The sequence below is a fragment of the Hetaerina americana genome, unplaced genomic scaffold, assembly GCF_022747635.1.
Source record: "Hetaerina americana unplaced genomic scaffold, ioHetAmer1.1.p SCAF_41, whole genome shotgun sequence".
Lineage (NCBI taxonomy): Eukaryota > Metazoa > Arthropoda > Insecta > Odonata > Calopterygidae > Hetaerina > Hetaerina americana.
In genome coordinates this window covers 2,270,563-2,292,768 of record NW_027286997.1, presented here as the reverse complement: position 1 = coordinate 2,292,768, position 22,206 = coordinate 2,270,563, and positions in this window count along the sequence as shown.

Genomic DNA, 22,206 nt, shown 5'->3' with positions numbered 1-22,206 from the left:
TGAGGATGTTCGGCCAAACAAAACGAGATTCCTTCAAAGCCGACTGATATAAAAGATTTTTAAGGATGTATTAATCAACCAACCAACCATAAGGATGTATTAATTAGGCAACCATTTTTTTAAACTTTCAATAATTTTCTTAGGAAATAAATTTAACAGCTATTTCAAGTGCTCAATAATCAAGTGTCAATCAAGTGTTATCAATATCATGAGAATTTCAGAGTATCAAGTCCTAAAAGAAAAAGGTCAGTAAAAGACCAGACGGTAATGGGGATGTCTCTCTACTAATTGCCCGTAGTTAATTCACCGCTGCGAAGACTTTTGATGGGAAACTCCTAAAATATAGCGATGGACAGGGTCCTCGGGCTAACTGCTTTGGAGGAAGGAATTGGAGAGGCGAGCAGTCGGCGCTAAACGCGAGCGGAGGAAAGTCTGAAAGGAATGAATGAGTCGGGAGACGGATAGCATCGTCGGAGAAATAGTAACTTTACAATTGAAAAGCGGACTGAGAAGTATTAAGACCCGGGACCTAAGGTGGAAAACTACCGGACGACTTGATTGGGAAAGGTGGTCGGAGCCGTGCACTGTGGCTCACGTTTTGAGGTGACCAGCGGCTGAATCTAAGTAAATATTTAGCCTGGCTCATTTTTTCTCGCGCTTGATGAAAAAAGAGAAAGCCATCATTTTGAAGGTATTTTTTTTTAAGTAATCTACCGGTTAAGGTAGGTTTTTGGACTGACACAACTACCAAACAAATATTTTATTACTCCTAACAAAACACAAAATCAATCATCCTACTCTATATCAGGTCCCTCTTCATCTCTGAGTACTTCCTTCCTCCCTTCATCCCGTCCAACAACCCTATCCTGTTCCTTCCCTTTCCTCTTTTGCACAACATTCTACCCTCTATCACAGTCTTCAACATCCCACTGCCGGTCAACACCCCCTTCATCCACTTTTCCTGCCTCCATAGGATTGCTCCCAACAAACCCCTCTCTTCGCCCACCATACCAAGTACTTCCTCATTTGTTTTCTTCTCTGTCCATTTCACCTTCTCCATTCTTCTCCACACCCACATTTCAAAAGCCTCCAATCTACGTCTATCCTCCTGCTTCAATGACCACGTTTCCGCTCCGTACATAGCTACGCTCCATATCAAAGTTTTTACGAGTCTTTTCTTAACATCCTTACCCAACGTCGCCGTCATCAACTTCCTCCTCCTTGTGAAAGCCTCTTTGCCTAGCGCAATTCTTCTCCTTACGTCCCTACTACTTTGACCGTGTTGGTCCAAAACACTACCGAGATACGTAAACTGTTCTACCTGCTCTAGCTTTTGCCCTCCTATTTTAATGTTAAGCTTGGCCTTTTTCTTTCTAGAAAATCGCATAACCTTTGTTTTATTAATATTGATTCTCATCCCATACCTGTCGCACTGAATTTCCAATTCACTAAGCAATGCTTGCAGCCCCTTGGCTGACTGACAAACTAAAGCTTGGTCATCAGCAAACCTAACTGATTTTACGAATTCCCCGCCCACTTTCATTCCTACCTCGAGTTCTTCCCATGCCTCTTTGATCATTTCTTCTGCGTACAGGTTGAACAGCAACGGTGATAATGGGCAACCCTGCCTTACACCCCTTCCTAACACTGCCCATCCTGACTCCCCATTTCCCACCCTCACCTGAGCAGTCTGAGACATGTACAGGTTGCGGATTAGCCTCCTTTCCCTCCAATCTATTCCTATTTTCTGCAATATACTCATTAGTTTTTCCCAATTTACTCTATCAAACGCTTTTTCGAAATCTACGAAACAGGCAAATACCTCCTGGTTGTGTTCTATATTCCTCTCGATTAATAATCTCATTACTGCAATGGCATCACGCGTACCTCTCCCCTTCCTAAACCCAAACTGATCATCCCCTAAGTAATCATTTGCCCTACTCTCTATCCTTTTGTTTATGATCCTGAGAACAACCTTAGCTGCGTGGGATATCAAACTAATTGTCCTATAGTCCTCACATGACGTGGCCTTTACCTTTTTCGGAATAGGAACTAAAACTGATCTCACAAAGTCTTCCGGCCAGATTCCCTCCTCATAAATACTACGGATCAGCCCATATAGCCTCTTCCTCCCACATTTTCCCAAGCATTTCAAAAGTTCCACGGGAATGTTATCTACCCCCACGGCCTTATTTAGTTTCATCTCCCTTAATGCCCTTTCTATCTCATTGTCTAGTATGCCTGGACCTAAGCTATCTTCCTCTACGTCATGTTCCTTTTCAATGTCTAACTTTGTTGGTCTAAGCTCTTTACTATACAGGTCTTCTACATATTCCTTCCATCTCTCTTGGATCTTTCCTGCGTCAACTATTACCTTACCGGCCTTATCTCTAACTGCTATCGTTGATCTCCCTTTCTTACTTCCCGATAAAGATTTAACTATGCTGTAAAGCGCACCGATTTCCCCCTTCCTCTGCAGACTTTCCATATTCTCGCACTGCGTCTTCCACCATGCTTCTTTGGCTTTATTTGTTGCCCGCCTCAATTTATTGTTCAATTCTTTGTACTTCATTTTGCCTAATTCTGTATTTATATTCTTCCATTTTCGCCGCTCATCCATTTTTGTAATCATCTCATCCGTGATCCATGGTTTACGAGTCCTTTTAGCGTTAACGGTTCCAATAGTGTCTTTTGCCGCTTTAGACAACCCTTTTTTGATACATTCCCATTTTTCTTCAATAGTACTTAGCTCTTTACTGTCCTCCATGATTTTCTCTACCGCCTGTTTGTATTCCTTTCTTTTCAACCCATTTAATGCTTCTACATTCCATTTTCTAACTCGCCGCCCCTGCCTTATCTTTTTAAAACGTACGCTACATTTCATAACAACTAAATTGTGGTCTGAGTCCGCATCCGCTCCCGGGAAGCTGTGGGAATTTATCACACTGTTCCTAAACCTGTGTCTAACCAGGATATAATCTAGCTGATATCTTCCCGAGTCACCTGGCATTTTCCATGTATACCTGCGTCTTTTGTGGTGTCTGAACCAAGTGTTGGTGATAACTAACCCCTGTCTCCTGCAGAGCTCAACTGCTTTCTCCCCGCGGTCATTCCTCGTGCCTAAACCGTAGTCCCCCACCTCATCACCATCTCTTCCTTCGCCTACTGTCGCATTCCAATCCCCCATCACTATCAAATGTTTCCCTGCAGGAACACATGCAATCATGTCCTCTAACTGATCGTATATCCTATCGACCTCTTCTTCCTTATGGTTGCTCGGTGGCATGTATACCTGGATAATAACTAAGTTCGTCGGTTCTGCTTTTATCTCCACTAGTAGTATTCTATCCGTTACCTGCTCTATGTTGACGACGCTTCTTCCTACCTCTTCATTTAATACTATGGCGACCCCTCGTTGGCTCTTGTCCCCACCGCTGTATATTATTCTATACTTATCACTCCAGTAATCCCCGCTATCTTTCCATCTCACCTCGCATAGACCTAAAATATCTATATTTCCCCTTTCCATCTCTCGCTTAACATTCTCCAATTTCCCCGTCCTCATCATTGTCCTAACATTCCACGTTCCTATTCTAACTAATTTGGTCTTCTTCTCCTGCGTCTTCTGTCCTGCTGCTGCTGGTTTTCCCTTGCAAGGGTTTCGTGGGATGACGACCGCGGAAGCCTTGCCTCCCCCGCTGCCGGGCACGACACACGGCCGATTGGGCCGAGCCCCGTGGTTGCCAGGACTCAAAATATCTCTATTGTCCATCACATTGTTCTTGGGAATGATAATTGAGGTGGTTTCCCGTTGCCTTCCTCAATAGTGTTTTTAACGTGACACCATTACTTACTGGCCGCCCCACTGGGGTCAGACGCCATTGCAGCCGCCTCACTGAGGAACAGACGCTGCGTGGACTACCTTTCGTCTGGCTCCTAACCTTCGACCTATCTGGCATGGGTGACCCTACCAGGAGCAATTTTTATTACTCCCGCCAGTACAGCTCTAGGGGTCATCGGAACGCACAAGCCCTTCCACCACGTCAAGGTTGTAGTCCGGGGAGGGTTTTTTGAAGGTATATTAAATGAAATCAGAATTATGTATGTCGACTCAACTTGTTGGTTTTGAAAACGGATTTATGCCTGGACAAAATAAATACTTCCATTTTCGCGAAAATTGAAATAGGTGGTGCTCTATGAAAAAACTTGAGATAATCTGAAATGAAATGTCACGTTGCCCTCTGGACGCACATTTAAAAATCAAAAATAGCAAATGTGCAATCAGAAGTGTTCAAGTAATTGCATAAACTGCTGCGATTATCACGTGAAATCTACAGAGAATTCTAAAAATGTGCAATGTGTCATGCATATCTTTAATCTGCACGTGACTCAATAGAGTCACGTGCAGACTGAAGATCTCCAGGACTATTTTTACCCGCCCCTTCCATTCGTGATCAATTGAAGCTTGGACTACGATATCAAACTGCGAGGTACTGGAATACTTTTTCTGGTTACTAAGCTCCTTCCCTCCCCGCAGCACTTCGCTTGAATATCAAAAGCTAAAAGAATATTTTCGTATCCCCACGAGGGGAAACATATTCGCTTAATTTGTCCCTCGTTTGGTTTAGTCACACGCCCGGCGTCAGCCGAGCCCCTTCTGGGACGAAGGGGCTTGCTTGGCGCTGGGCGTGTAGCTTTGCTCCTCGATTATTCGAGATACCTTGCGTGACCTTTTGACTGCGGCGAATACCTAATAACGAAGGGGGTTGGAGAGAGAGTGTGGGAAAAGAGAAAACTCCTGCGAGTCTGAAGAGTAATGCAAGTGAAGAGGGTGCATTATTCCGCGATGGAGGTGGACGATCGAGCGACCGATGCCGAGACATTGGTCTTATATATGCACTCCAGCACGCAGCATGGCGATTGGTTGATGACATTCGCATTACATATACTAGGAATTCCCAGCACGATCTCTTCATTGTAGTCTTCGGAGGTTTTGCAAGGCTTTAAGATACCTGAAGCATTCCCTTGGCCCATATTTATTGTTGCAATTGGCCCGTAGGTGCCCTCGTCCTAAACCAAGGGAGGGCGTAGAGCAATCAGTTCCGTCGTCACGTGAAGAGAACGGTTGAATTATAATTCACTTCCAAATAATTGAATTAAAATAATTTTTCAAATATTCTGAATCTAAAAATCGAAAAAATATTTGAACGATTTCATTATCTAACATGTCATGCTTTCGGTGGGAGAATAATTTGGCTGTGGTTTCGAATGAATTGAAAGGCCGGAGCAGGGTCCGAATAAACGTCACTGCGTGCACGAAGGGACTCATCCTTCCCAAATCCAACGATATCTTCAACCTTCCGCGACGTGCGACTTCCCATCGATTGACTGGCAGGGCGACCCCAGTCGACGGCGGACGCCCTCCGGGACGAAGCCCGCTGGGTCCTCCCTTCCCGAGCCGTTTGCTCTCGACAAATATATTCACTTCGTTCCCTTCATTTCATTCCCCTTCCTTTAAGGCATTAAGACGATTTTGTCGAGACGCATAGCCTTCGGTAATGGAGGGCGAGGGGGAAAATAATATATTTACAAAAAAAGTTTTCATCTCTCCATACTGAGGTAGGGAGAGAAGGAAGATTATGAATAATACGATTTCGCGTACCAATTTCAGAGCTCTCTTAGCAAGGACATTCATTATTTCCAGAAGCACTGAAATAACGACAAAAAAGGAATAGAGAGGGAGAAAAAACAAATGCGAGCGGGCCTGCGATGCGCCCGTCGAGTTTCATATGTCTCACCCTCCAGCGCCGCTCCCTCGCCCCAACCACCACCACCCCCTCTCCGCCCCCTCCCCCCTTCTTCCTCCCTTCCCCCCTCCCCTCTTCTCTCCTTCCCCGGCATCCCTTTCTTATCTTCCCTCCCTCCACTTCCGTTTTAGTTTTCGACTTTTTTTCCTTCGTCCTCGTCCCGCATAAAAAATGTCCTCCTCTTCCCCTTCCTCCGGAGTCCGCGCCCTCCTGCCTCCGGTGAGGCCCTTACCCGGGCCCATACTCCCCGGGTCCCTCTTCCCAACCCCCTCCTTCCAGGAAGCCGAGCATCCAGACGTATCGTATTCATTGTTGTACGCGCGCGTAATATTTTTTTGGGATGCTCAACGGTTTGCCTCAAGGAGCCGAGTCATACGGCGAGCGGGGTCAGGACGGGGGAATAAGGAGTATATCTTCCTGACCCCGGCGAGAGGGCGAGATGGGGGGAGGGGTATTGTTCTTGTCTCTCTCTCTCTCTCTCTCGCGACGAGGGAAGATGCCTTATCCGTTGCTCCCCTCCCTGCCGTCCCATCCAGGAGTTGTGGCGGTTCTGAATGGGGGAAAGGGGGGGCGGGATGGAGAGCCAGCCTCCTCCGGATGCACCGAGAAGACTCCGTGGGTAATGGGAAGTCTTAAATCCGCGTGCGGAGTGATTATCGTAAGGGAGCATTCTTCACAACAAAGGTCGCCCCAAGTTTCCCCCGAATAATATAAGGAGTAATTCGGATTATTAATTGCAGCGGAATAAAAGAGTCCTTGTGCGAGCAAAATCCGGTCTGGGCTATTCATTAGTCGGAGTCGACCCCGGTAAGTAGCAACGCTGCGTGACCCCATTCCACTGACCAATGCCGTAGGCACGAGTTGAATGTTGAACGAGTTTCAAAAACGCGCAATATTTTAGTTACTAGATGGCACTTTAATCGCAATTATAATCTTGAGCGAGGCGGTGAACAGTGAGTCATTATACTAAAAACGCGGCAATATCCCACTCACGCTTCTTGGCGGTTGGGCCTGCCATGCACCTGTGAAAAAATCACCCGGAAACATAACTACCTGGATATTTATATTGCATCTCGCTCACGGCCATTGGGTTTGGGATATAGTGAGAGAAATCTTTAGTTTTGAAAACAAATATTGGGAGTACCATTAATAAAAGAACTTTCTTTTTAAATCTAATGCCATAGATTGCGAATTCATGATTCTGATTGTCCTATTCATGCAATTGAGTGCGAAGTAAAATCTGTCCTCCGCCACTTTACACAACCTTTCCGGGAGGATTCAGAGTTTTCACTTGCCTTTTACAGATTGTGTGATAAAAATGGTTTTGCAGCCATTTGTAGTGAAAGTCCTTCATCCTTAAATCCGTCTCATTTCCGGCAAGTCAAATAGAGCGCTCGCCTACGATTGCAATGCCCAGAAGGATCCCATCCAGCCTCGTTTATTGGTTTCTCTTCAATCCTTTCTTTTGCTCGGTGAAAACATCACATCCAATCAAAGTTTTCGATTGGGACCGTCGCACTCACGCCAGTCAATGATAGAGGCCATTTGGGCGAAATTATTGGGCGTTTATTCTTTGGAATCGCTCATTGAACACAAACAGTTGCAGGACGCGTGGCGTATCGCGGGGACTTCCCCGGGTTGCCGTCGGCCCTCCCTCAATTCCACGACCAAGTGCGACTGGACGCCATCGATCCCCTCTGTCCACGTTTCACGGCGGATAACGACTATCATGCCAATTCCCATTAATTAATCCGTCCTTGCTGAGTGTGGGAGCTTTAGTAAGTGCTCCGTTTTGACCGTCCAATCGTACCTGTACATCCACATTGAGAAATATAATACTATTCTAAGCCCTCTCTATTGAGAAAAAGGTGTATCATTCCAAATACATCATCTTAAAAGATAGAGTTAAAGCAATAGTTGATGTTGTCAAAACATTGCCTATACTTTTAGTGTGTATCGCGTATGTTGCGATACAGACTTAAGTATACAGCATATATATAACTAAATATATATATATATATATGTATATATAAATATATAGATAGATAGATAGATATATATATATGTGTGTGTGTTATATATGTATATATACTCATTCACATAGAAATAGATACAAGGAAAAGGGATAGGAACACATAAAAAGGACGAACACAGGAGAGGTGGGGAAGGCGGAATCAGGCAGATCACGAGTGTAAAAATATTTCCTAGACCGGGACTTGAACTCCTGATCTTTCCACTGCCTGGTGGATGCTCTAAACCACTTGAGCTATCCATGAAAAGTAATTGATTCTGAGATCTGCGATGCTTTAAGCAACAGAGTGCCCCGATTCTTTGGCCAAAAGATGGCGCTAGAGTGCTGTTTCATCCACCAAAGGATAGCCCATTTATACACTCGTGATTTGCCTGATCCCGCCTTCCCCACCTCTACTGTGTTCGTCCTTTATATGTGTTCCTTTCGCTTTTCCTTATCTCTATTTCTGTATGAATGAGTATTTGTCCGCCGTTTGGCGGGGTTTCGTGTTTGATTGTGTATTAGGCCAATGTGGCTCGTCTCTTCTTCTGGCTATGCGTGCCACGAAATGCACTGTTTATATGCTTTATGATGCTGTATGAATGCTAAACCACTATCCTTGTGTGTTGCCTATTTCTCCTTTGGTGGGTAAAACTGCTCCCTAACGCCATCCATTGTCCACTACTGTCCCAATGCTCCTCTCTCGCATATAGACAACCAGCCAAGCTCAAAAACTTTCTCAGATCCACTAACCCTTTGGCGCCCCCCCGCCCAGTAAATTTCCTCATATTTCCCCAACTTGCAACTGCCCACGATGTAAAACTTGTCCTTTTATTAGATCGACTCCCCTCTCCCCACATACCTTCATTGCGCCCTCACCTAGTTCCCACGCTAATTGCCTTTCAAAACACATTATTTATATTTTGCCATGCAAACAATACACTTCATTTTACATAGGCGAATGCATTACCCCCTTATCCATTCGAATGAACAATCACCGGTATTCCTGCAGTTCAACCTCACTCTCTTCTCGTCCTATTCCTTCACACGCCAATTCCCACAACCTTTCATTCGACCAGTGTTCCTCCCTTAACATCCAAGAATCCCTACCCGATTCAGCCATCAATATAGAGCTGAGAACTCGCGAATCCTCATGTATACTACAATTCCGATCTTCTTAAATTCCCACCATTAACCACAATCTTTAATTCCCTTCACAGCATATCTGCACTTCCCCCATCTAGACTCCAAAGTCCACTTCGACACCATCCATTTTGATCTAAAGAACACCTCAGTAAAGGCCGAAAGTGCAATCAATCGATAATGGGCTCTTCAATGTGTTTTCAAATTTATTTATTCTGTGTTCCGTTGTTCCGTTTAAATGATTATATATATATATATATATATATATATATATATATATATATATATATATATATTATATATATATATATTATATATATATCCATCCATCCCCGGATTACAACCTAGACTTGGTGGAAGGGCTTGTGCGTTCCCATGACCCCTAGAGATGTGCTGGCGGGAGTACCAATAATTGCTCCTGGTAGGGTCACCCATGCCAGATAGGTCGAAGGTTAGGAGCCAGACGAAAGGTAGTCCACGCAGCGTATGTTCCTCAGTTAGCCGGCTGCAATGGCGTCTGACCCCAGTGGGGCGTCCAGTAAGTGATGGTGTCACGTTAAAAACACTATTTATTTATTTATTTTAAAACATTGTTCACAAACAGTAACAGCGCCATTTTATAGTGAAAAATATAACAAACACGAAAGAGGACAAAAGACAATAACAACATAACAATAACAACGAGAACCAAGCATGGACCGGGGAAAATTTTAATTTACTGAAAGGTGGGATAAAGCGTGTGGGGATGAAGTTGTTGCATGATAAGTTAAAGGGGTCGACAGTGTGAGGGAGTGAATTTAGAAGGGAGGAGAGGCGAAATAACAGTGAGCGCTTGGTGAGAGATATCCCAGGAATAGTAGGCCGATGGAGTATGGAGTGGGTGCGGGTGGATCGGGTTGGTATCCTGAAGTTGAAGAAAGATAGCAGTTCAGGGCAATCAATAGGGGAGTTTAGGGTGTTGTAGAGGAGTTTTAAATCAGCTTTAAGTCTGCAGCTTTGGGGACTAGAAATGGATAGGGAAGACAGAACAGCATTTGAGGACATATTGCGGTAATGTGGGACTCGGTGTTTGACTATTTTGGCAAAGAAGGGAAAGATGCAATCAAGGGATTTAAGATTATTTGGGGATGAGGTGGACCAAATGGGGGAGCAATATGATATGATGGGAAGGAAAATTGTTGAGAAGTACGAATGGAGTGCTATTGGATCTTTAATTTCTGTGAAGCGGTAAAGAAGGCCTAGTAGGGACATTGCTTTATTTTTTTAAAGTCTGTATGTGGTCGGAGTAATTTAGTTCAGGGTCAATTAAGATGCCAAGGTCTTTCATGGTTGTTACTCTATTTAAGAGAGTTGAGTTAATTGAGTAATTGAACGTCAGGGGTTTTTTTTCAGAGCAAGAGTCATGATGTTGCATTTTCCAGGGTTCAAGTTAAGCTTCCAGGTATCACACCAAGGGGAAATTTTATGTAAGGCAAGTTGAAGGTTAATACGGTCAGAAATATTATTAATTTGCTAGTAGATCTTGCAATCATCAGCGTAGAGAAGTGTGTGGACCTGGAAGGAGAGGAATCGGGAAGGAGGATCATTAACGAATAAATTGAAAAGATATGGCCCAAGGACACTGCCCTGGGGAACGCCAGACGTGACAGGAGACCAAGAGGAAGAAGCATCCGAGAGTATCACACGCTGGGTTCTGTGGGTAAGAAAGCTAGAGAGAAGGCTAAGGGACATACCATGAATGCCGAACTGTTGGCTGAGTTTATGAAGGAGGAGTTGATGATGCAGGGTGTCGGAAGCCTTGGAGAAGTCAAGGTAGATGGCATCAAGTTGACTTGATTTGTCTATTGCCATGACGGCGTGGTGCTGAAAGACAGTGAGATTTGTCAGGTATGATCTACCTGGGAGGAAACCATGCTGCTGAGAAAATAAAAGGTGAGGGAGAGGTGAAATAATAAATCCTGTTGAGAATAATGCGTTCACAAACGGAAGACAGGATTGGAAGCAATGAGACAGGGCGATAGTTTGAAACATCATTCTTCGGACCTCTTTTATGTATCGGAATGATATTAGCACATTTCCATTGAGGAGGGAAGGTTCCTAGGGAAAAACAGCGATTAAACATGATGGCTAAAGGTTGTGAGAGGGATGAAGCGCAATTGCGAATAAATTTAGGGCTGAGAGCATCTGGGCCGGGTGAGCGGTGGGGGCGTATTTTGCATAGGTATTGAAAGACTTCCCGGGAGTCTGTCTGTAAGTGGGATAGTGAATGGTTTATCTTAGGAAGGAGGGAATGGACAGAGGTAATACTGAGGTTAGAAGCAGGCTGCAGGCAATCGGAAAAAAATTTAGAAAGAGGTTGGGTCTCTCTGATCCCGCGGCATTTTTGGTGCCATAGGAGAGTGCTTCGGGAATTTGAGGATGATTACGGCGCTGATTGATGAAGGCCCAGAATTTTTTGGGGCTGGAGGAAATATTGGAGGAAACAGTCTAAGCGTAGTTTTCATAGTCACGGCAAATGAGGAACTTGGAATATCGGCGGAGATCAACGTATGATCGGCGCGTTTCCACATTTGGGACGGCCTTATGGAGATACCAAGCGCGATTTTTGTTACCCAGGACATGTATGGTATCCTGCTTAAACCATGAGGGGAATTTTTTTGTGTTGGGCTTAACTCGAGGAACAAAGTCTTTTATGACGGCCTCAAGGACAGCGTGAAAGAAGTCCACTCCTTAAAGAAGAAAGATGTCCACCACTATTGAGGAAGGCAACGGAAAACCACCTCATTTATCATCCCCAAGATTTAAATGATGGACAATACAGAGATTTTGAGTCTTGGCAACTACGGGGCTCGGCCTAATCGGCCCTGTGTCATGCCCGGCATCGGGGGAGGCAAGGCTGCCGCGGTCGTCATCCCACGAAACCCTTGAAAGGGAAAACCGGCAGCAGCAGGACAGAAGACGCAGGAGAAGAAGACCAAATTACTTAGAATAAGAACGTGGAATGTTAGGACAATGATGAGGACAGGAAAATTGGAGAATGTTAAGCGAGAGATGGAAAGGGGAAATATAGATATTTTAGGTCTATGCCAGGTGAGATGGAAAGATAGCGGGGATTACAGGAGTGAAAATTATAGACTAATAAACAGCGGCGGGGACGAGAGCGCACGAAAGGTTGCCATAGTTTTAATGAAGAGGTAGGAAGAACCGTAGTCAACATAGAGCAGGTAACGGATAGGTTTTTACTGGTAGAGATAAAAGCAGAACCGACTAACTTGGTCATTATTCAGGTTTACATGACACCGAGCAACCATAAGGAAGAAGAGGTCGATAGGATGTACGATCAGTTTGAGGATATAATGGCGTGTGTTCCCGCAAGGAAACATTTCATAGTGATGGGGGATTGGAATGCGACGGTAGGCGAAGGAAGAGATGGTGACGAGGTCGGGGACTACGGTTTAGACACGAGGAATGACCGCGGGGAAAAAGCAGTTGAGTTCTGCAGGAGACAGGGGCTAGTAATCACCAACACTTGGTTTAGACACCACAAAAGACGCAGGTATGCATGGAAAATGCCAGGTGACTCAGAAAGGTATCAGCTAGATTATATTCTGGTTAGACACAGGTATAGGAACAGTGTGATAAATTCCCACAGCCTCCCGGGAGCGGATGCGGACTCTGAATTCTGAACTCTTGCTTGTCAGTGTTTTTGTCTTGTATTCTGGTAATTTTATCTTTAAATATTCTCTTAGTCCGTTAAAATTTGCCTTGTTGTATAGGTATATTTTACGCTTTTCTTTGTTTATTTTGACGAACTTAGTTTTTAAATCTACAAGAATAGCCTCATGGTAAATATAATCTATTATTTCAATGTTAGTCATGATTTCGGGCATAGAAGTCGCAAATATGTCTAGTATGCTTTGGCCCAGTGTTGGTGATTTAACAATTTGTTCTAAGGAGTGTTTTGTGAATATATGTAGAAGTTCTTGGCATGAATCTCTGTTTTTGGCAGATTTTCCTACGCAGTAGTTGTCCCAGTCAATTGACGGTAGATTTGTGTCACCAGCAGTACTGATAAAAATATGTTCAATATCCGATGTTTTGTTTCTAATGCTACGGCAGTTTAATGTTATAATTGTAATTTGGCTAATAGCTTCTTGTTTTTCGGTTTTATGTTCGCTAACAAAACTTTTTTGAGACGATTCGTGGTTAACAGAGACAAAAGAATTACATTCACTCGCATTGCTATCTGCTACGTATTTAGAGGCACCAATTTTATTAAATTTACCTGGGTTGTATGTTGTTTTAACGCAAGTGTTTGTTTGTTCAATTTTTTTGGGGTTTGAGAGGCATAACTTGAACTGAATTGAAAAAAGCGCTGGATTCTACTTTATTTTTCCCAATATACAGGTATGCCTACCAGCTATGCTAAACCCTCGAAACGTGTTCGTGTAACCTACGCGCCTCCAACTGCGATGCCTCGCCAGGATATGGAAAGTCTGCAGAGGAAGGGTGAAACCGGTGTGTTGTACAGCAAAGTCAAATCTTTATCGGGAAGTAAGAGAGGGAGATCTATGCTAACAGTTAGAGATAAGGCAGGTAAGATAATAGTTGATGAAGGAAAGATCCAAGAGAGATGGAAGGAATATATAGAAGAACTGGATAGTAAAGAACTTCGACCAACAAAACTGGACATTGAAAAAGAAGATGACGTAGAGAAAGATACCTTAGGTCTAGGCATACTAGACGATGAGATAGAAAGGGCATTAAGGGAGATGGAACTAAATACGGCCGTGGGGGTGGATAACATTCCCGCGGAACTAATGAAATGTTTAGGAAAATGTGGTAGGAAGAGGCAATACGGGCTGACTCGCAGTATCTATGAGGAGGGAATCTGGCCGGAAGACTTTGTGAAATCAGTATTAGTTCCTATTCCGAAAAAGGTAAAGGCTACATCATGTGAGGACTACAGGACGATAAGTTTGATATCCCACGTATCGGCACTTATCGGCACGAATTTTGCGACTGGCAACATAGCGTGCTACATATTTTAAGTTCTCCCATGTAGTACCTCTTGGTGCATAATACAGTGATATATCAGTGTAGAATGTTTTAAAAAAATCAAAGCAAAGTTGTAACACCATTGACTTTACCTATCGTTGATGGCACTTCGTCAGTACGCACACTGATAAGTTTATCTTAACCTAATTTTAGATCTTCTGGGCATGATGTCACCATTTCAAGTGTGTCCGATCATCTAGTTTTACCGTGCAATGACTGGCAAGTTCCTCTCAGACTTCGACACACACACGAATTTATGATTATTACTCCTTATAAAAATGCTTAATTGGACAACATCACATATGTACGGTGATTCATTTCAAGTCAGAGAAATATTGCAAGAGTCGACTAAGCCTTCCGGTTGTTGAGATATATCCTGCGAGAGTTCCTCGATAGGTCTCCTGTCTGCCGTGGTGTAGCAATTTCGGCTACTTTCCTTTAAAATCTTCATTACCAAGATGGCGTGCAGATATTGGGAGACAAGGCTTAAAAACTTCTTCTCCATCAGGAAATGGCTTCCTTTTTTGACAATGATTAAACAATTTCATGTGACGTTTCTGTCATCGTCAAATCTTCACTACTTACTTTAACAAATTTTTTTTGTATCTTTCTGATTTCTTCCTTTTCTTTGTTGCATATTCTTTCATATCACTTCGCGAATCATTCTAACGAAGATTACCGCGCCTCTTCCGGTAACTTCCCTCCACAGAGGGTGCATCATCCTGAGCGAGACATTTGATTGGGCATTTGAGCCTTGGAGCAATCGCGAGGCCCTCGGCTCAGCCTTCCCCGAGCACATTGGAAGATGCGCGGCGTCTGCGTTATTTCTTGTTCCTTTACAAAAACCGCGTTGCGTCAAGTGATTTCGAACGTCCTTTCTTTCACGGGGAGCCGAGGAGCGGTTTGCCTTCGACCCCGAGCCACTTGCGCAACCTTAAAGCTGCATTCAGGAGATGGATGCCCTTTCCTCGAATCCAATTGCCAAATAATGAACGCGTCGAAACAAGAATTCTGATTAAACGCTAAAGGTTGGCGTCACTCAAGAATGAGCCAAACGCAGCAAACTTTGTAACTCCACGGGTTTTTTTTCACTTCCTTAAACATCGATTAGCAGTTCTCGCAATTCCAATCTGCGAAATAGAAGGAAGGGACTCGGACATTTAGCTAGGTTGGTCCTCATTTCTCCGTTCCCTACTCTCAAAGAGAGTTTTCGCATTCAGAAGCGACTCATTGCAAAATCGGTCTCCCAAGGCGTGCGTCTCAGCGAATTCGACCTTTCGCTTCGAGTGATCAAATCCCATCGGAGGAGTCAGGCTATAAGACGAGAGGTACTGCCCCCTTCCAAAGGGACCACACGATTTTTCAATAGTCTCCTATTCACTTCCGATTTTATCAGAAATCGCAGCGAAATTAGTCAAAAGATCACTTATATTCAAACTCACAGCTAATCACCCTCACCCTCTCACAGTGAATTTCCTAAAAACGTAATAAAACGGAATTTGCGGTTATATCGATCCATTCAGCGCTCACTTCGTGCTAATCGCCTCCGGGGAGACTCATTGCGGATATTATTTCTTTTCAATTGCGTGAATCAATTTCCGATTGAATTGCCACTTTGGTTCTTCATTCACGGTCACTTTCCCACCGCATTGCCAACGGTCACAAAACATTGAAACGCGTTGCTTATAGTTTTTATGCCATTTTTGTATTTATTGATTTTTTATAGGCTCCTTCGCGTTGAACTTTAGATTCTTGTCGTTGCTGAAAGGTTGCAAGGATTTTTTTGGATGCGTGGATTATTTCGGAGAGAGGCGTTTGCCGCATAATGATAGCGAAGGATATGTCAAAAGGGGAAAACATGTTCGTGAATTAATTTGCGGAATAGCTAACAAAAAGTTAGAATTCATAAAAGAGTACTTGGGAATTGTTATGAGAGGGTCAAAGAGCTTTTTTATTTCACGTTAGTTGGACTCCAACATGAATATACTGCACACGTATTGGATCCTCACGAAGAAGGCTTATATATTATAAAGTATTCAATCTATGAAGCAAATATCTCAAGTTTGAACTCCCGACGTTGTTGAATATTTGTTGGGCAGCCATCAATAGTGAACTTTTTCAGTGACTTTGTGAAAATGGAGAAAATTGTTCATCGTTATATGATACAAATCTTTTATTTGAGAGGCCCCATCCCAACCAATATAAAAGCTTAAGTGGATTCTACTCTGGGTGAGTCTACTTCTTCGTTTACAACAGTAAAATATTGGGTGCCAGAGTTTAAACGAGGCCGTCCGAGTTGTCAAGACGGGTATCGCATTGGTCGACCAAATGAGATGACGACTCCAGAAACGGTGAAGAAAACCCACTGTGTGATGATCGTCGACTGAAAGCGCGCGAGCCAGCAGACGTAGTAATAATCAAAACATTGGATTCAAAATGGAGACCCACCTCCAAAGAAGGCGAAGACTGTTTCATCTGCAGGCGAGGTCATTGCGTCGGTTTTTTGGAATGCGCGTGGGATAATTTTCATTGACCATCTTGAAAAAGGGGAAAACTATCAACGGCGAGTATTATGCAAACTTATTGAAACGTTTGAGCGAAGAAATAAGGCAAAAGAGGCTGCTGCATTTGGCTAAGAAGAAAGTGTTGTTCATCAAGACAATGCACCCGCTCACAAATCCATCATTGCAATGGCCAAAATTCATGAATTAAAGTTTGAATTGCTACCTCATGCCTCGCCCTATTCGCCAGATTTAGCTCCCTTGGATTATTTCCTGTTCGCAAATTTGAAAAAATGGCTCAGTGGTCAAAGATTTTCCAACCGTGAATAAGTGATATCGGTAGGTTAATGGCTATTTTGAGGGGCAAGACAGTTGTTCTATTGTAAAGTATCGAATAAGTTGAACATCGCAGGCAAAAGTGTATATAGCCGAAAGGAGGCTATGTTGAAAAATAAAAACATATTTTTCCAAAACTTTTTGTTTATTTTCTGTTGGGTCGGCTACTTCTGGGATTGCCCTCCTAATTTAGAAACTAGATCGAGTGCAACGTAGAGCACACGACCTTGTGGCGGGTTGCGGGGTATTGTGTAAATATGGATATTGTAGAAATTAAATCAAAATGTGACTGGTGAAGAAGAATTTTCCCCAATTAAGAGGATTTTTAGTACGATATTAGTCACCCGAGACTTTTGATACCGGTATTGACTTAGGATCAGGTGTAGGACGTTTTAACACACTCTATACATTTAATGGAATGAAAACAACCATACTCTTAAAATGTTCTCACATTGCAATTTCTCCGGAAGTGGCTGCTTTGAAACTCTTTCTGCTTGAATGAATTTTCGTCGGTGTCAGTGTTTGCGAGCGACCTTCGACCTTGCACATAGAAGTAGTTCCGTGTGAGAGGTCTAAGTTCCGACCAATCCGGACTGCTTTCCAATTTCGGGTTGTCGCCCTGCCTACAAAGCGCCAAGAGTAGAGACGCGATTCTTCCGCCGGATATTTAACTGTGGTTACCTCGATGCGTACTTTAATTTATTCGTTATTAATTAATTTAAAAAGTAAATTCCTAGTCAAATATTTAGATGAAAATCCAAAATTGTTTTGGTCCTGCATTAGTGAAATTCGGAGGTGGCCTAGAGTATGAACATTCTCGGAGTGAAGCGACTGACGACATCAAAACAGACTTTGTGATTAAATTCAGTTTATAAAATCGTAATATGCGTAGCGCCGACGCGAACAATGCTAAATGCTAACGATGAAAGAAATCTGGAGAACGGAGCGACCGAATGCTGAACATAATATTCCACAGAAAGACAAAGCGAAGTCAGTTCGAAACCTACAGGAAATTCTGATGAAGCTAGTCCGTACTAAATCAGCATATTTACATTATTGGTGACCAAAGAATCGAAGCCTGGCGATTCTCCTCACCCCAATGGCGGCGTTGGCGAGGACCCGAGTAATTAATTAAAGGTCTTCTTTTTTACCTCAGGCATCTTTTGTGACGGAATCCTGCGGAATGTTTTGGCATATATTACGTAAGAAAGGGGCGACCTTCCTCGACCGTAGGGATATCGAAGTCAGTACGGGTTTAGAAAGAGCGTGCCATGCGAGGCACAGTGGGGCCTTCACGACGTCCTAAAATAAGATAAGCAGAATGATGGAGTGACTGCATTGCTTTAGCATTTGAGAAAGCATCGGATACAGTCCGTGAGACTCGCCGAATAGTCAAACAATGCCCTACAATATAAACTATTAGTTACTCAACAGAATTCCGAGATTTTCCATCGCAGCGCAAAGGAAATGTTGTAGTAGTTCTGTGGCATGAGCTGGGAAGATGTAGTTGTGGCACCTGGGGTGCCACAGGAAAGTGTTTTAGGCACCCCACTCTTCCCTGTCAACATCAGCGATGTAAATGTACTCGTAAATAAAAGTATCGGGCTACCGTTGGGCGATATGTGGAGAGATAATGCTGTCAGTTGACCACTCTACGACTTAATTTCTACTAAGGTTAATTTCTTTAAAAATATACTAAAAAGATACTTTGGTGAAAAGGAAAGGGGAAACGAAGCAATTCCACAAAAATAACCAGGTCAAAACACAATATTCAAAACAATTTAGGTACTTGGAAATCACCCTCACAAAAAAACGCATCTTTGCGTGAGCACGTTGGGAAGTTTTGTGGAGCGGCCTAGAAGAAGGCTGAAATCATTCGATGAGTTGCAGGAAAAAGAAACGAGAATTAGTCAGGGAGGAGATGTGTACTTTTTGTACTGATATGACCGTAGTAGGAATATGCGGTTAGAAATTTGTGGTTTGTCGGGGAGGGAGCTGATCGAGAAGAGACAGAAAAGGCTAAAAGAGAAGACCGCGACAGGAAAGCGATCGTAGCGAAGTTAATGAAGGAACTATGAAGGGAGTCGACGCAATAATGAAGGGCCGAGGTGAGAGTGGCAAAGGCTGATGGAAGGGTACGTCAGGACACTTCCGATTGAAATTATTTCGCCGGAGAAGCCCTTATAGGCCCTCGTTATATCGACAGGGTGGCCCATTCGGAAAAGGTGAGCGAATAGCTTGCAGCAGCGCCAACCCATTCGGGGACCATTTCCTTCAATTCCCACAATTCCCGATCGCAAAAAAAGTAAAGCTAAGCGACGACGAAACTACGGCCGAATGGACCCTGGCTGCGAACCCATGCCCTCGAGCACTTAAGTTACATCCCCTGCTACACGCCTCCTTGTTTGGCTTGCAGGGTACGCAATAGATGTAATTAGACACAATGTAGGTGAAATCCCACACATGCTTAATGGCGGCAGGCAGTCCTTCGTGCTCGCGTTGAATTTCTGTTAAAAATGTTTGAATGCAACAACGCCCTCGGGCCGCTCTGCTTCGCCCGAGGGCAGATGAGAGCTGCCTCATCTGCCCCCCAGCGGAAGTGACGTGTTTGGCGCGCCGACGCGAGCGGCTAATCCCGACGTGGAATGGCGTCATCGGCCTCGGAGCGCCTCAAGAGCCGAAGAAACGAAGTGTTGGTGATGACACCGTTGCTTAGCCGCCTTTTGTTTGAGGGCCTGCTTCGATGACGCCGCGGAAAGAGTTTCTCCCCGATCTCCCGTCCTTCATTGAAATTCGCTACTCACGGTGGTAATAAGATTTGGGTTATTACACGCAAAAACCTAAGTCCCATCATAGTGACCTCCAAGTGGCAATGAAGTATTCATTTTGCTCGACTTCCACCACATCACGCCTGAAGCTACTCAATTTGTTCTGTCGCTCAACTTTGAAAACTTTTAAATCATCTATTCTTTTTACAATGTCCTACAGTCCTTTTCGTAATATCCCTTCAATCTGTAAAGTACACTTATTTAATTGCCATAGATTTGTAGCGAAAGCTGCTGTCCATGACTCGTACACCTATTTTTTTTTTTTAATTCTCTTAAAAATATTCGCTATTGGAATAAAAAAGGTATAAAATCGACATTAATAAATATCAATATTTTCACATAATTTGTGACAACTCTGGTGAGAAAACATAATATTGTTCGATCCCGGTAGGAGGTAAAAGTATTTTGAGTCATGAGTAGTCTGGTGTGTAATCACACTCAAGCAATTGATTGCATGGCACGGTGCCATAATAATAATAATATGCGTTTGGGTTTCTAAATTGCATTCCGCAGCGATGTGCCAAACTTATCGCTCCGCTGAGCAACCACTCAGTGGTTTATCCGTTGTCTTTACCTTCAGACGAAATGCCCACCCAAGTATTACACCTTTGCCGATGGCATTTCATATTCATATTTCCTTCTTACTTTTCAATGCACAAACTATCTTGCTATGGTAGACGGCTGTCGTACATATGGGTTTGGCTCATTTTTATAACCTTTTATTCGCAAAACAAGTTACTAGTTGTTTAGGTGAATTAACTCTTGTTTTCAATAAAGTCTTCCTTCAGCATGCAAACAAATTTGCACGTTATTTCATTGATAGTTGAGTAATATTTTCCTTTTCCCCTTTCTCTCCAATATCCTCCCTCATCAATCACCTTTCTCACTTGGTGCTTGCACCCCCTGCCACGCACCTTCTTGGTAGATCGCGGGATATTAATGTTCATGTCGAAAATTTTTGATGATGTTGAAATTCAGAAGCATTTCAGAACTAAACAGAAGCTGAGCCGGTTAGTGAAGTTAACCTAGGTATTGGTCGAATTTTCCATGGAAGACGAAAACTTATTACATGTTTGCTCCTTTCTTAAATCCTTGCGAATAATAAAACATTGTGTCTCTCCTTGTTTTCGTTTGGTTTCACTTTCTGTGAACTGATTCTCGGATCGGTGTTTCCGGTCCGATTACGGACGGCATCAGTGATCGTATTCGACAGGTTAGTGATTTTTCAGATTTCAAAATAGAAATAATGTTCAAATATCTCAGGTACCTCGATGGCCATAGTAGTTCATTTTGTTGCGAAGATAGCGGGCTGAAATCAGATTCAGGATCCAGAGTTGCCTTTCTCGGCGTATCGCGTCATACCACGAGTTGCATGGCCAGGCCGGAGAATTTGAGAGACGGACGGAATTGGGAGGATTCACGGAGGATGATGAGTGACGGGCGTATGGGGAGGAATCCGAAGGCTTTTGCCTTTTTGCTTTTGCCTTTGAAGTTCGCCTTCCCAAGGAAGACATTCGAGGTGAGGATACAAAGTAAAAGGCTAGCTGAAGACGCGTGAGGGAGGAGGGATTACGCGTATGCCGGAGGAGGGCGAAGGAGTGAGGGGGGAGGGCGATGGAAGCGACTGCTCGTCTGACGGATGCGCCAGTCTCTCGTATTTCCAATAGTGCAAACCACTCCAGCCAGCATCCTTCTTGCTGGGTCCTTGCCGGGTCAGCAGCAGAAGGAGACAATCGCGCGCAGAGAGCACCATAACACGTCCGGGAATTGGTGAAGACCAAGGCAATATTTAACCATTCAATTTTACATTTTACGCCGTAAGCAGCTACGAGAGCTTTTGGCAGGGAGTGCCAGGTTACCAAGCACTGACGACCATTACACTCCCTAGTTATTACATGCATTTCGTATTATTTCATTTCCGAGGTAATTTGAATTTTCAAAGGTGATATTTTTTGCGGTTACGATCACGATCTATACCAGAGGTCAAGGATATTGACCCCTTCGGCAGTAACTCTCCCTTAAGGTCACGTCCTTGTCTCGCCTGTAAATGTGAACCTCCGGGCTGGAATCATTCCATACCTTGTATCCGCGTTAATCCTGAATGATTCGTTAATATATAAACGTTTTATTCGGGCGTTTAATTTCCGTGCTCTCGGCCTTACAAGCGAAACCTTCCAGCGGAAAGGTGGCGCTTTATTTTCGTTAATTTGACGATTATGCGGCGCAAAGAGGGCGGATGCTCCCTTTTCAGTTTAGTAAACCACCCAGCTATTTACTTGGAAGATATGGACTGAGAAAAGTTTCCCACAAACCCTTCATGTGATCATTCTAGTTTCTCTAAAATTTTTCAAATTTTGTGAAAAAACTACTCTATTTCCGCTTGTGAATTTCTTATGTTTACATAAATTTATTTAAATAACAATGCCAAAAACAAGTATTCAAAATCCCATTAATTGGCAAATTTTCATCATTTATTGGCGCAATAAATTCTAATTATTTATTTATTTATATTTTATTTATTT